General features: G+C 36.0%; 1 long non-coding RNA gene across 4 annotated transcripts in view; it reads left to right on the forward strand.

Moving 5' to 3' along the window:
- Positions 1-12,638, forward strand: part of LOC103278869 (uncharacterized) — a 115,945-nt gene that overhangs the window by 98,074 nt on the left and 5,233 nt on the right. For 2 of the 4 annotated variants that reach the window (XR_010006803.1, XR_010006802.1), the window contains 3 exons: positions 7,888-7,963; positions 10,176-10,320; positions 10,411-10,642. This is a non-coding gene — a long non-coding RNA (uncharacterized LOC103278869). The remainder of the gene's footprint in view (positions 1-7,887; positions 7,964-10,175; positions 10,321-10,410; positions 10,643-12,638) is intronic. The other 2 variants (XR_010006800.1, XR_010006801.1) reach the window with 1 other exon arrangement.

Here is a 12,638-nt window from a genome sequence, read left to right on the forward strand (position 1 = left end):
TAATGACTAGTAGTAACGTCCCCTGGTATAACACCCATCCATCCCAAGCCTGATGGAAACATCATTCATTTGTCTTTCAGTCACTGACAGAATTGCTCTCCTTCTTCCAATGCAACAGATGCCTGGCAAAGTAGTTGGGGTGGGATGACAGTCATGGCAATAATGTCCACAATCCTTAATAAATAGCAATTGTGAATGCAGAACAGCTACTATATTGAGTCATATGTAAAATATTCTGCTCAGCTATGATCAAGTACCAGATCCTGTCTGATCTTAGATGTTAAGAAGAGTCCATCCTGCTTAGGACTTTGATAGAAATATCAATGGATACCAGGTACAGTAGAGTCTCACTTATCCAACACTCGCTTATCCAACGTTCTGGATTATCCAACGCATTTTTGTAGTCAATGTTTTCAATATATCATGATATTTTGGTGCTAAATTCATAAATACAGTAATTACTACATAGCATTAATGCGTATTGAACTACTTTTCCTGCCAAATTTGCTGTCTAACATGATGTTTTGGTGCTTCATTTGTAAAATCATAACCTAATTTGATGTTTAATAGGTTTTTCCTTAATGCCTCCTTATTATCCAACATATTCGCTTATCCAACATTCTGCCGGCCCGTTTATGTTGGATAAGTGAGACTCTACTGTACTATGTTTCAGAGGAAGGAAATAGCAAACTACCTCTAGTAATGATTTGAATGGTGTAACTGATGGGGGTCTGTTCCCATGTTAATCAGGAAGCAGCTGATTGATGTTCTTACCACTCTCATACAAGATATCTTTGGCGTAAGAGGAGATGGCCTGTTGCACTGGAGATTGCAGCTTCCTATTTAATAGGTGAATAGATCTCCATCAATTGCACTGACCACTTCCCAATAAGTGGGGATTTAGGGAAGGTTGGTTGGTTTGGAGTGAATGCATAGCTACATAGCTACAGTGGTTATACGTTTGTAATAGCTCAAAAGAATCAATGTTATTTTATGCAACAATTTTATAGACACACTCTCTCCTCCACAGCAAATTGAGTACCCAGAAACATGCATCATTTTTTTCCAATGCAACGCCTCCATATTTCTTTCGTGCATTTCTCCCGCCTCACACAACACACATACATATGTTACACTCCATTAGCGAGAAAACTGTAGAAATTATTCATTCTCACAAGCATGAAAGGAATTGTCAAAGATTTACATCCTTGTTTTGAAATGAGCTATCATCCATCAATGTAAGTGTTTTGTTATATGCTTGCAAAATAGTCTCATTTCTATTAGGGAGAAGGGCAGGCCTCATGGATCTTGTTTGCTTTTCATTTAGGACACAGCTGTTAGTTCAAGTGTTTGACCTGGAAGCTGTCCCTAGGTTAATAACACCACATTGGCTCTGAATATGGTCACAATTCTGCCAAAATTAAGCAGTTCAAAATCTGACTGATATCAATGAGTAAAACACAAATCAGTAGGAGTCTTTCTGACGACTGAGGTTACAACTACACATTCCTTTCATAATTTATCAGAATAGTTTCAGTACGATACAATTTCTGTCAATAATGCCATTGAAGTTAACCTTGTGGTCTGAATGCCAATCACTAATATGTGGTGGTTCTTGATAATAATAATAATAATAATAATAATAATAATAATAATAATAATAATAATAATGATAAAAAATTGATTTAATTTGGTGGTGCAACAGAACTAGCAAAGTTGATACCATTACCCACACATTATTGAGAAACATATAATACCTACATATTCTCTATTTTTAGTGGATAGGTATGATGTTAGTCCAAGGACTCTGAAAATGTTTTAGTCAGTGAAACTGAACAATTTGAAAACAACCGAGAACATGTCCAGTAGTAAACAGAATTCATGATTTTGTGGTGATGTGACTTGGTCACTATTATGAAGGAACAAATAATAAAATTTAAAGGGAATTGTTCTGGTTTTAGAATGTGCCACTGTGAGGGAAGTTCAATCAATAAGGACAGCAAGGCAAATAAATATGTAACTGGCAAGACTGGTGATTTTAGTTGTTTTAAGAAATTTCAGGGTAATATGTAGGATGTACTATTTGGCTAACTCTGGCCTACTGGTATAAAGAGCCATCCATGCCAGTATGTCCTCACATGTCCTGGAACAACTTGAAGGTACATTGAATTTAGTCATTGTGATCTTTCAGCATTTATATTAGCAAAATCATGAACTTTATCAGTTTTGTGCATGCCAATTTGTCCACAAAGACCTGTGCATCAAACATTTATGAACTTGTGAAGATGACATATAGTCTATTGGTGTCCCTAGCTCAGTATTGAATCACCTGATGGATACAAACCTTGAAGGAGCTCAAGCAGAAAATAAATCCTTTCCAGTGGGGATGTAAAGAATATACTCAAATTTTATTAGCCTTCAAATCAATGAGCTCTTCAAAAAAAAATCAACTCTCATGATTTTTTCTTTTGCACATGAGAACTTTTGTGTGTGAACATTTCATGTTTTTATGCAAAAAGTGCATTGTTCTCAAAAAAGCTACTGATTTGTGTAAAAACGTTCAATGTGCTAAAAACAGTATAGAATATTTATTTTTTAAAATAAAATATTTCAAAATTATTGTAATCTTGTATTTCAAGAAAGAATTGTTCTGTGACTTTTCTGCAAAAAAAAACCCTTGAAAATTCACATTTATTTTCAGCCATTCTACCTAAATTTTTTACTCAGAGTAGACCCACTAAACCAATAGGTTGATAGAAGTATTAAATTACCATTCTGCAAATGATTTAGCAGGGATACTTTAGTTGTATGTGTTGTCTTATGCCTCAAATGTAACAGTTTATTGAAGTATACCTTATACTACAATTGCACAGCTTATTGAAGTAGACAGGTTACTGCAGAACATGCATGGGCCTATCTTCATCTTTAAAGAAGACTGTTTCCCCTGTTAATTGATTGAATAAAAATGTAAAAATAGTAATACTGTTTTCTTATTTTTAGCCATTTGTGGCTTTTATTCTTAACTTTGAGATATGGTTTTTAAAGCTCTCTATCATTTATGCAGGAAAGGAAGTTGACTATTCTTGGCTGATTGCTCCCTTCCATTTTGTGAAAGGGGAAGGGAGGCAGGTATTTAATGGGCTGTACTGGTACAGTTATGCCGACAGTGGACATTTAGATGGCAGGGAGTGTGGGTACAGTTCTTCTGTACAATGAGAAAGGCAGTTGGCCAACTCAACCTTCCAGATTGAGTTCAGGGACCCACTCTCTCACAAAAGGCAAGCTTTGATGAACTTTGTGTGAGCACCAGGAAAGGGCAACTGCTGGTGTAACCCTTGAGTATGAGCTAAAAAGATTGTACTCTGTTTTCACTGGATTTTTTTCCCAGAAGGCTGTGAGAAATTTAAGGAAAGCCTTAACACAATTTTCAGACAAAACCCCAGAAAGGTAGAAAATGTGCAGAAACATTTGATTTTTTTTTCATTTTCATATCAAAGCAAGAAATGAAGCGAACGTTTACACCTTTTGTACAACTGGAAAAAGATGCAAATTTGTGTCTTCATTGCAAAGCCAATGCATGCTTCATTGAACTTTTCATGCACATAGATTTTTCATGCAACTTAATTCATTTTGGCATGTACCTGCAGCCATTTTTATTATAATGATTGTATTATAATTTCAAATGTGTTATAACTCTGAAATGATAGCACTGTTGAGTTAGGCTTGTACAAAGGTAACAAGATAGCATATTTCTGTTTATTTTTTTTTCAGTTTAGGCCACCAATGCAAAATCAGTTTTTACTATTCTTGCACCAGCATATAGACTATACAGTTACATCAGCCTGGAGAGGCAGATACACAGAATGCATTGTGGAACACATCATAGCCTGACACAAGAGATCAAGCTGTTAGAGATCAAGCCGTAAGACTTCCAGTAGAATATAAGCTCATTTCCAAGATGATTGCCTTCTCTAAGGAGCCTGATCTCTCATAAAACAGAAATAGTATCATCAAATAACAATATTCAAAAGGTAAATGGTCCATGTTTTTTCATGCTGCCATCCTTCATGATAATCTCTTTATCATCCAAACTGTGTTATACTGTTAAAGAAAATGAGCCTTGGTGCAGAGGAAATCAAGAGTCCAATTATGTTCCTTAGTGAACCATGACTGTAAATTTATGTTTTTGTCCCCCTTTCTTTGAAAAATAGGTTTCTTCTCTTCTGAGATTGTAGCAAACATTCATTAGACCACACTGGTGATATAAATAAGATTCATGGTAATATCTTGTGCCTCTCATTGGATTGTACATTATATCCAGAACAAGAAGCAAACTAACTCAGAACAAGAAGCAAACTAACTCTATTTAGCACACACACACACACACACACACACACCCCGTTCTCTCTCTCTTTGTCTCTCTTTCTAGCTTTCTGCAGAGTGTCTTTCGCTTACCTTTCAGCAGCCACCACTCACCATCTGAGATTAGGGCCAAGAGCTTTTTGATATTACTTCGACTCTGGCTTTAGCCCCAGTATTTCTCCTGTAAGGAGTTGAACAACACCAAGCCAAAAGTTATTGAAACAAACATGAAGAATGGAAAATACAGCATACAGAATGGCCAAATCAGTTTTGATCCTTAGATTGGACTTGATATTGGTGTGCTGGTGTTCTTACTTTAAGATTCAGCAGGATTGAAGTTGGTACAATTATACCCAGAGCCAACATTTAAAAACATAAAGTTGCTTAGCAGCTTTATTCACTCCTTAGTTTTCTCAAAACATAAATCTAAGAGCACTTATAAAATAGGGATCAAAAATGTTGTAATATTCAATAAGCCCCATTATGAAGGGAAATACATTTTGCCCAACCTGACATGCATAACGAAAGAAACATTTTGGAATGTTTTGGGTGACATTTTTTAAAAATCTGCACATGACTTCTAATGTTTGTACCTGTGCAAGGCTTGCATGGCCTTTCCATAAGATAAAGTATAAACTGGGCAATGTGCATATTTTAAAATGCAAACAGTTGCTATAAATATAATTGAAAGAATATGCAAATGTTGCTGTAGTCAATAAATAACTTGTGCAAACTAGGGCAAATGTGTTTATAAATTAGGATAAATTAGTCTAAATTGAGGAAATTTCAGCACAGGAAAAAATACCTCCAGTACATAGCAAAAACAGACAAATTGGCATTGAGAGATTTTCACTTCTCTAGTGTTGATGCAAATAGCTTTCTCAGAATTATTATGAGAAGAAATGCACCCCACTTTGAGAGTAGAACCATTTGCAGAGCTTACAAAACATTGAACAGAAATATATTTTTGAGGGAAGAACTGCATTGCATATTTTGGTGAGGTGTGAATAATGACGGATCAATGCATTTCCAACTGCATATTGGTTTCAGAAGTGAAAATTAGATAGGTGCACATTACTGTATGAACTGAATGAATTTTCCCCATACATATTGCTAGAAGATAGAGCATATAATTTGCAGGTATAAATTTCCAGGGTCAATCCTCAGTATCCTGGATTAAAAGGCCCATGGCTAAGAAATACACTTACATGAAACCTTGAAGAATTTAGCTATTACACTTCTACAACCCTTCATAAATGTGATTCCAGAAGATTTACATCCTACTATATTTAAAAATGGAAATTATAATATAAAACACAGTAACAGAACTTAGAAAATGTTTTGGGCAACTACTGTGAAAATACCTGAGGAAGCATAAAGCGGTAATTTTCCCAAACTCTGAGTAAAGTTATCAGAAGGAAGACTGCAGTAATGTGGTTGCATGCCTTGTTGGACAGAAAGTTTTCTACCACACATCCCATATAATATAGATTATTTGGAGAGGCCAATCAAACATAATACTGTACAGTCATAATCTATGATACATCTTAGACTATGCCTATTAAGGATATTTTTGCACTAATAAATAAGAGAAATTCCAAGAGCTACTGTTGACCCAGAAAAATCACAAATCACTGCAGTATTTCTGTAGCAATGTTGTACCAATACTGCTAGTACTACCAGAAAATACATTTTGGTCAAGTGTTTTCTGAAGTTCCTTTCTGAACACCACTACACAGAACTGGCTTCCTCATATTCATATTGATCAGAAAATTTTTTGGGAGGGGTTGAAACTTTTTTATTGGATCATAACACCAAATCATTAAAATTCTATGACTTGTCTGTATTTTCAAATACACTTAATTAAATCAAATTTCAATTTTAGCTACAAAGTTTCAAGCCTAAAAAATCTGAAAATTATTCTTAATTGGTAATTTAGTAGTTACAAATAATACCACAACACCTGTAGAAAACACTTGAAAACTATGTCAATACACTTTGACGGAAATCAGGCTCCATCAATAAACTTTGGTGGAGCAAGTCCAGTCAGTCTTTCTTTCCCCATTGTGCATCTTATGTATGTTTTCAAAAGTTTAAGAGTTGAAAACAACCTTTCATTTTTAGCTGTTGACACTGGCAATGTTGCAGAAATCTGAAGAGATTTCTTCACATTCAGAAAAAAAAAGTATCGCAAGGAAGATATGGTTCCAGTGCATATCTTGCCTTTGATAGTTCTTCTGCAGGTGTAACCTTTTTCCATTTTCTACACCTGTGTCAGTATCTTGAAGGCATTCACTGTAAAGTTATTTGTACTTGATCAAATTAGATTTTAAATGGCTACAATTAATAGGGAGGAACACTTGCAGTTTCTGAACTACTTCCCTGTGCCTTGTAAATCTTTCTTAAAGCTAACTGCAGAAAAAGTCCAGAAATGGGATGTACACATTTAACCTATAATATTCCATTGGTATTGTTGAAGTTGCCTGGATGTTGATTTTACAAGTTTGCCTAGAATAGATGCAAGGCATCATGACTTCTCCAACCATCGACTCCACCACTGATCTTGCTATATCAAAGAGCTCCTAAAAATCTTTCACAGATTCTATGTGCATCTTCCCAGCTTTTTCTAAGGGACTGTCAACATGTTGCAGACTACACAAAATTTCCATATCTATTGTTTGTAATGTTTTGCCAAGCTGAAGGGATGATAACAGTAGCTTTCTTAAGATGTGTATAGTTACTACAAATTCAGCATTCAGAACATCTGAAAGAAGGTGTATTGTCCAGCTTGGGAAGAAGTCCCACTGTTGTATAGAAAACTCTCACTCTCTTTCAGTTCTTCAAGTGTTCTCACCATCAACACTCAACAGTTCAACAAAATGTAAAACTACATCATGTTGCTCAACCCAACGGGTTTCACAAAGCAGCAACAGGTTGTTTACTCTTAATTCAGGGAAGGTTTTTTATATTTTTTCCTCAACAGCTCCAGCCTGGTGAATGATGCTCTAAATAAATTGCACACAGATTATGTTGTTCCTTGGCAATTTCTGACAGGTGGAATGTTGCAAGTCTTTACTAAGGCTAGATTTAGTGAGTGAGCACTGCAGTTGATGTAAACAGTCACTGGATACTTCTACAATATAATTGCCTGTGCACTGCTAATAATACCACTCATATTAGCAGCTCCATCACAATCCTGTCCACACAAATATTACAAGTTCAGCCCATTTTTTCCAGTGTTTTCAAAATAATGCCTGCAAGTCCTCCACCTGTCATATCACTTATCTTCCGATAGCCTATAAAGTCTTCTCTTAGTTCTGCAGCTTCAACATCAAGAGAGTGATGACTGTTCTGAAGTACTAACATCCAAAGTTTCATCTGCCAAAACACACAAAATCTGTGATGCATTGCATCTTTCAACAATTTCTGGACTATATTGTTATCACAAATGTCTATTGGTTCATTCTGAATTTGAGTACTAGTATACTGAGAATTCATAGCTGCAGTTTCAATATTACTTTTCAGGTCAGTATCTCCTGATCTGGCATGAGATCTCAACAAGGCACTGGAATTTCCATCATTGTGCAAAGGTTCTTCACAGGTAATACATCCTGAATCAATGCTCCCTATTAAAGTCAGTTCTTGTCGGCCACAAAACCTTAGGCTTTGCCTGCCTCCTGCAGGGGGACCACCTTGGTCGCTTCCACTATGTCAGCTTCCACTTGGTCACTTCCACTATGCTACTATTGCAATATAAATGGGCAGAAAGCTAGGCAATTAGTGTGAATAAATTATCAAAATTTGGTTGAGACAGTACTTGCAGTTCTGGAGAAATTCTATTTTTTGTTTCTTATAGATGTTGTATGGAAATTTGGTCAACCAGTTAAAATTCATGAGTAAACCAGGTTTTTTTTGTAACCTGAAAACTTTGGGGGGTGATTTGAACCCCTAAACCACCTACGACTACGGGCTTCTTCTTCTTCCCAGCTTTTGTTCCATGAATTTGCAGGTTCTGTTGCTTGCTTCTTGTTCTTTGTTCCTACCAGTCGCATCTCTCATTGGGAGTCTTCAGCCATGTCACATTTCAAATGGTTGAGCCAGTGTGTTTTAAATATGCCGCGTGGCCTGGCACCTGCAACTTCCATATTCAGCACAGTTTTAGCCACTGAACCCTTGTCACTTTATTTCACACATCCAAACCATCTCAGATGGGACTCCTTCATCTTCTTGGCGAGCGAAGCAACTCTGAAGATGGAGCGCACTGTATCATTTGGAATCCTGTCTTTTACTGTAGCGCCCATTGACCACCTGAGCATCTGCATTTCCATAGTGTGCAGAGTTTGCTCAGCAGCCTTAGTGGTTGGCCAGCACTCAGTGGCATATAGCGCAACTGGTCTCACCACCGTCCTGTAAATTTTCGATTTTAGGTGGATTGGGTTCTTCTTATCACACATTACAGTAGTTCGCATATTGCTCAAAAAAATAATAATCAGTGTTTGATTTGGAAAGCAGAAACTATTTCAGAGCTCTGACACAGTATTAAGAGTATTTTTTGTTCCACATTTTTGTAATTTAGGGTTACATTTAAATAATGAGTGCTTTCTTTTAACCCTCTGTCCACTACTATCACAGTTTTTCTTTATGAGGAGTGTTGAAGTTGAAATTATAGTATCCATTCATTCTGTAGCTAATTATTTTCAACTGTGCCTGTAATGATACAACACATGTATACAAAAAGTCTGTGATCCATTGATAGGAATATACAGACCGAACGAAGTATCATTTTTATAGCAAGTGCATATATTTGTATGTAGATTTGCATAATAAAATGCTAAACCTGCTTGTACTTTATTATAATTTGGGACTGCAGACAATTGTATGTGTTAGTGGGAAACAAAAAAATCTTTTCAAAGTGGAGTATTTTTAGATGTACAAAAGATAATAAATTGCTAATGACCATTCTCATTTTTTTCAATGTTATCTGCATTTTAACATAAAATAATATTTACACAGATATAGAGACAGATGTATAGGTAAGAGGCAATTATCAAATTTAAAAAAACATTAAGGGTAATCATAACAATTAGAGCAATATTTTAATATGGTACTAATATAACCAACTATGATTGATCCCATTGAATCAACTATTGAATCATCAGTCAACACATAGGGATATCCAATTCTTTCAATGGTTCTGTTCTAGTTCTAACTACCAATAGGGTTTAGATCTACTTGTATTAGCCAGAGACTGTTACCAGAAATCTATGTGTACTTAGGATATTCATTATTTAGTTTTGTAACTACAGCACAGTTTTTAATGCCGTTGCTAAATTTTAGCCAAACCAATCTTCATAATCAATTATATTTCCATAGAATTGGAAAAAAATGTTGCTATTCAAACTTTTGATCCAGAAAACCAAAATAAAGCCAAAAAACGCTCGTAGGAGATACATGTGGCATTGCAAATTAATACCACAAAACAGAACCGAACCATAATCGGAAGAGAAATCTATTCATTTCTGTCTTTGTGTGTGTGTGTGGAGAGAGAGAGAGAGAGAGATTGCTTCACCATCTTAGAAAATAATGCAATTCAGTCTGAGGAGAATTACTGCCTAGCAGATTCTATTTATCTGTAGCTTAAAGAGCAGCTGCGTTTTTTGTAAAAACCAATGAATGTGGCAGTCCTACTTAAAGGTGAAAGAAAAAGAACACCCCTTGTTTTGTAATAAGGGGATTTTCAATTTAAAAGCGTGAAAGAGCCTGTTGTGTGAAGTATGGTTATTACATTCACTGTATTCTATCTCACCCACCAGGAGGCTAATAATGAAGGAGTCCGTAAAGGAGGCCAGTGCCACCAGGGTTATCTCCTAGCTCCAGATGCTGGATAAGTTGAATCGCTTTTGGATGACATTCAGGTCTGAGTGATGATTTGGAGAAGAAAAGACCATTCTTCCCGAGGTAAACAGTCCATTTCATCTGTCAGCTGTTACGTATTGGTCTAAAATATGTTTATATAGATATCTATAAAGTTCACTTTATCACTTTCAGGTTTTCCCCTTTCTGTGCAACAATGAGCTTTCAGCAATACATCCCTGAGACAAAAGATCTGGTCTGTGGCCAGCGACACGAAAGAGGAGGCTTTAAAGGAATGGTCAGGTCCTCTTTTAATCATGAGAGAGAAATTTCCCACATGGAGTCACCAGAAAATTAAAATAAAATAGCATGCTGACTGTACTTAGTTCCAACAAATGCTAAGGAAATTAAGAAATAGCTTCACCAGGTGACTGTCTTAGGATTTTATAAACATGTGATTGTTTTACCATATTTGGAATCATGAATTTAAGAATACCTAGGAACAAACATATTTCCAGGCTAAATGGCAATCAGGACATTTGTCAATGTGTTGACAGATCAGATATCTTCTTTACTGCTGTTATTTTATGATAATCAATTTCATATATGCAAATCTGTCCGGTCACTGAAAGGCTCTCAGGGTGGAAGACTTAATAAATGTGTGTGTCTGAAAGCATCTCTATGTGTGTCTTTGTATGCGTCCTTGCTTCTCTGTGGTAATTTTTATCTTTCATAGCTTACATTTTTCCAAGGGAGGTTTTTTTAAGACACATTGGGATTGCAATGCTTCCTAATACAAGTTAAATATATAGCTTTATTTAACTTGGTTTCTGTGACTAAATTTTAATTTACAATACATGTATGCTAAGGAAATGAAAATTACATACATGGCAATGCATTAAGCACTACTGTTTGGGCCATTCAGAAAAATTATAGTTTCTGTGTGAATTAAATCTGAGAATTTCAGGAAGGGAGGGATCCCCATTTCCCTTTGTTCTGCCACATAAACAAACACACAATAAAACAGGTCTTCTGGAATTGTAACACATCCTCCTCTCAATGCTATTCTTTTTTCTTTTTGTCAGTTCTGCAGCCTCATTGTTAAAAAAGGAAAAAGAATAATATAAAATTGGATTCAGTGTTTTCTCCCTGCTGAATGGTCCTAGCTCTTTGCTTTTCCTTTTCAATTCAGGCTGTCAGCCAACAAGGGAGTGCAGCTGAGACAAACAATTTCTTTTTTCCACAAATAAAGATAACCATGCAGAGCAAAGACACTGAAGGAAACCCAGAAACCAAGGCTATAATTCTCAAGAAGAGCCCAAGAATGAAAGGATCAAGCTGGCCAAAAGCCAGTTTTTAGGGCATGGATTTTATTTGGCTAAGCAAAAACACAATAGGAAAATAATCTACTCCCCACCCCTTCCTCTCTTGTTGGAATGAAACCAGATTTCATGATGTTAAGGTTCCCACATATCTCAGCAGTGAAATGTCTCTATGTCAGTGCAGCGTTTGATTTTTTCAGGGGAAAGAAGGCTGACCCACTACTCTCTCAAATCCAAGCTGAATTAGGAACATTGGATACAAGTGGGCCAAATGGGCACTTTACACCCCGCTGATCCCTATAGAAATATTTTACTTAGTCTCTCCTGTTGAAATAAGTGAATGTAGACATCCTTAAATTTTAGTGGTTCAAATGGAAGACAACTATTTTAAATCAGCAGTTTAACTAGCTGTAGTTTCACAAAGCTAGCCATGTGTCACAATTAGTGAACTTCTTGGGGGTGCTTGAACTAATTGGATAAAATGACATGTGACATGGCATGTTCATTCCATTCTGAGCCATACAAATGGATGCTGTAACTCATAAATTAGTTATATAGACTGGTCCACCTAAAATGAATATATTTCTGCAGCCTGGCCTTCTTTGCGGAATCAGGACAGTACCATGGAAGAAAAAGACCACTTAAGGCTGCATATATTCAATATGCATTGGTCATTGTATGATAGCTCCTTTTCTTCTGAGGTTATTTCCTTGATATTCATTTCAAAAAAGGTACAGAAAGGAATATGTTTTATTGTCTATATAAAGTAAAGACCTACCTAAATCCAGTGAGTAGTCCAACTACTGTAGACCCATTGAATCAACTGCTGAATAAGTAACTCATTATTTGTCTACTCTAGTTAGGATTGCAGGTGCATTTAGATCAAGTAACTGAGATCAGGCAAAATTTGTATCCCAGTTAAGCTGTATATTTATCATCATTGCTCCTGATAAATGAGAGCTTTTAAAGAGAGAGTTGAACAGCTGTATACATTTTATACATATCACTGAAAACGTATCTTTACCCAAATATACACTAGAAGGTTTGGGAGTGCATTAATCTGGACCCAGTTAAGTGTTTATTTGCCCTGTAAAAGTGTAA

Source organism: Anolis carolinensis, chromosome 5 (assembly GCF_035594765.1).
Source record: "Anolis carolinensis isolate JA03-04 chromosome 5, rAnoCar3.1.pri, whole genome shotgun sequence".
Taxonomy (NCBI): domain Eukaryota; kingdom Metazoa; phylum Chordata; class Lepidosauria; order Squamata; family Dactyloidae; genus Anolis; species Anolis carolinensis.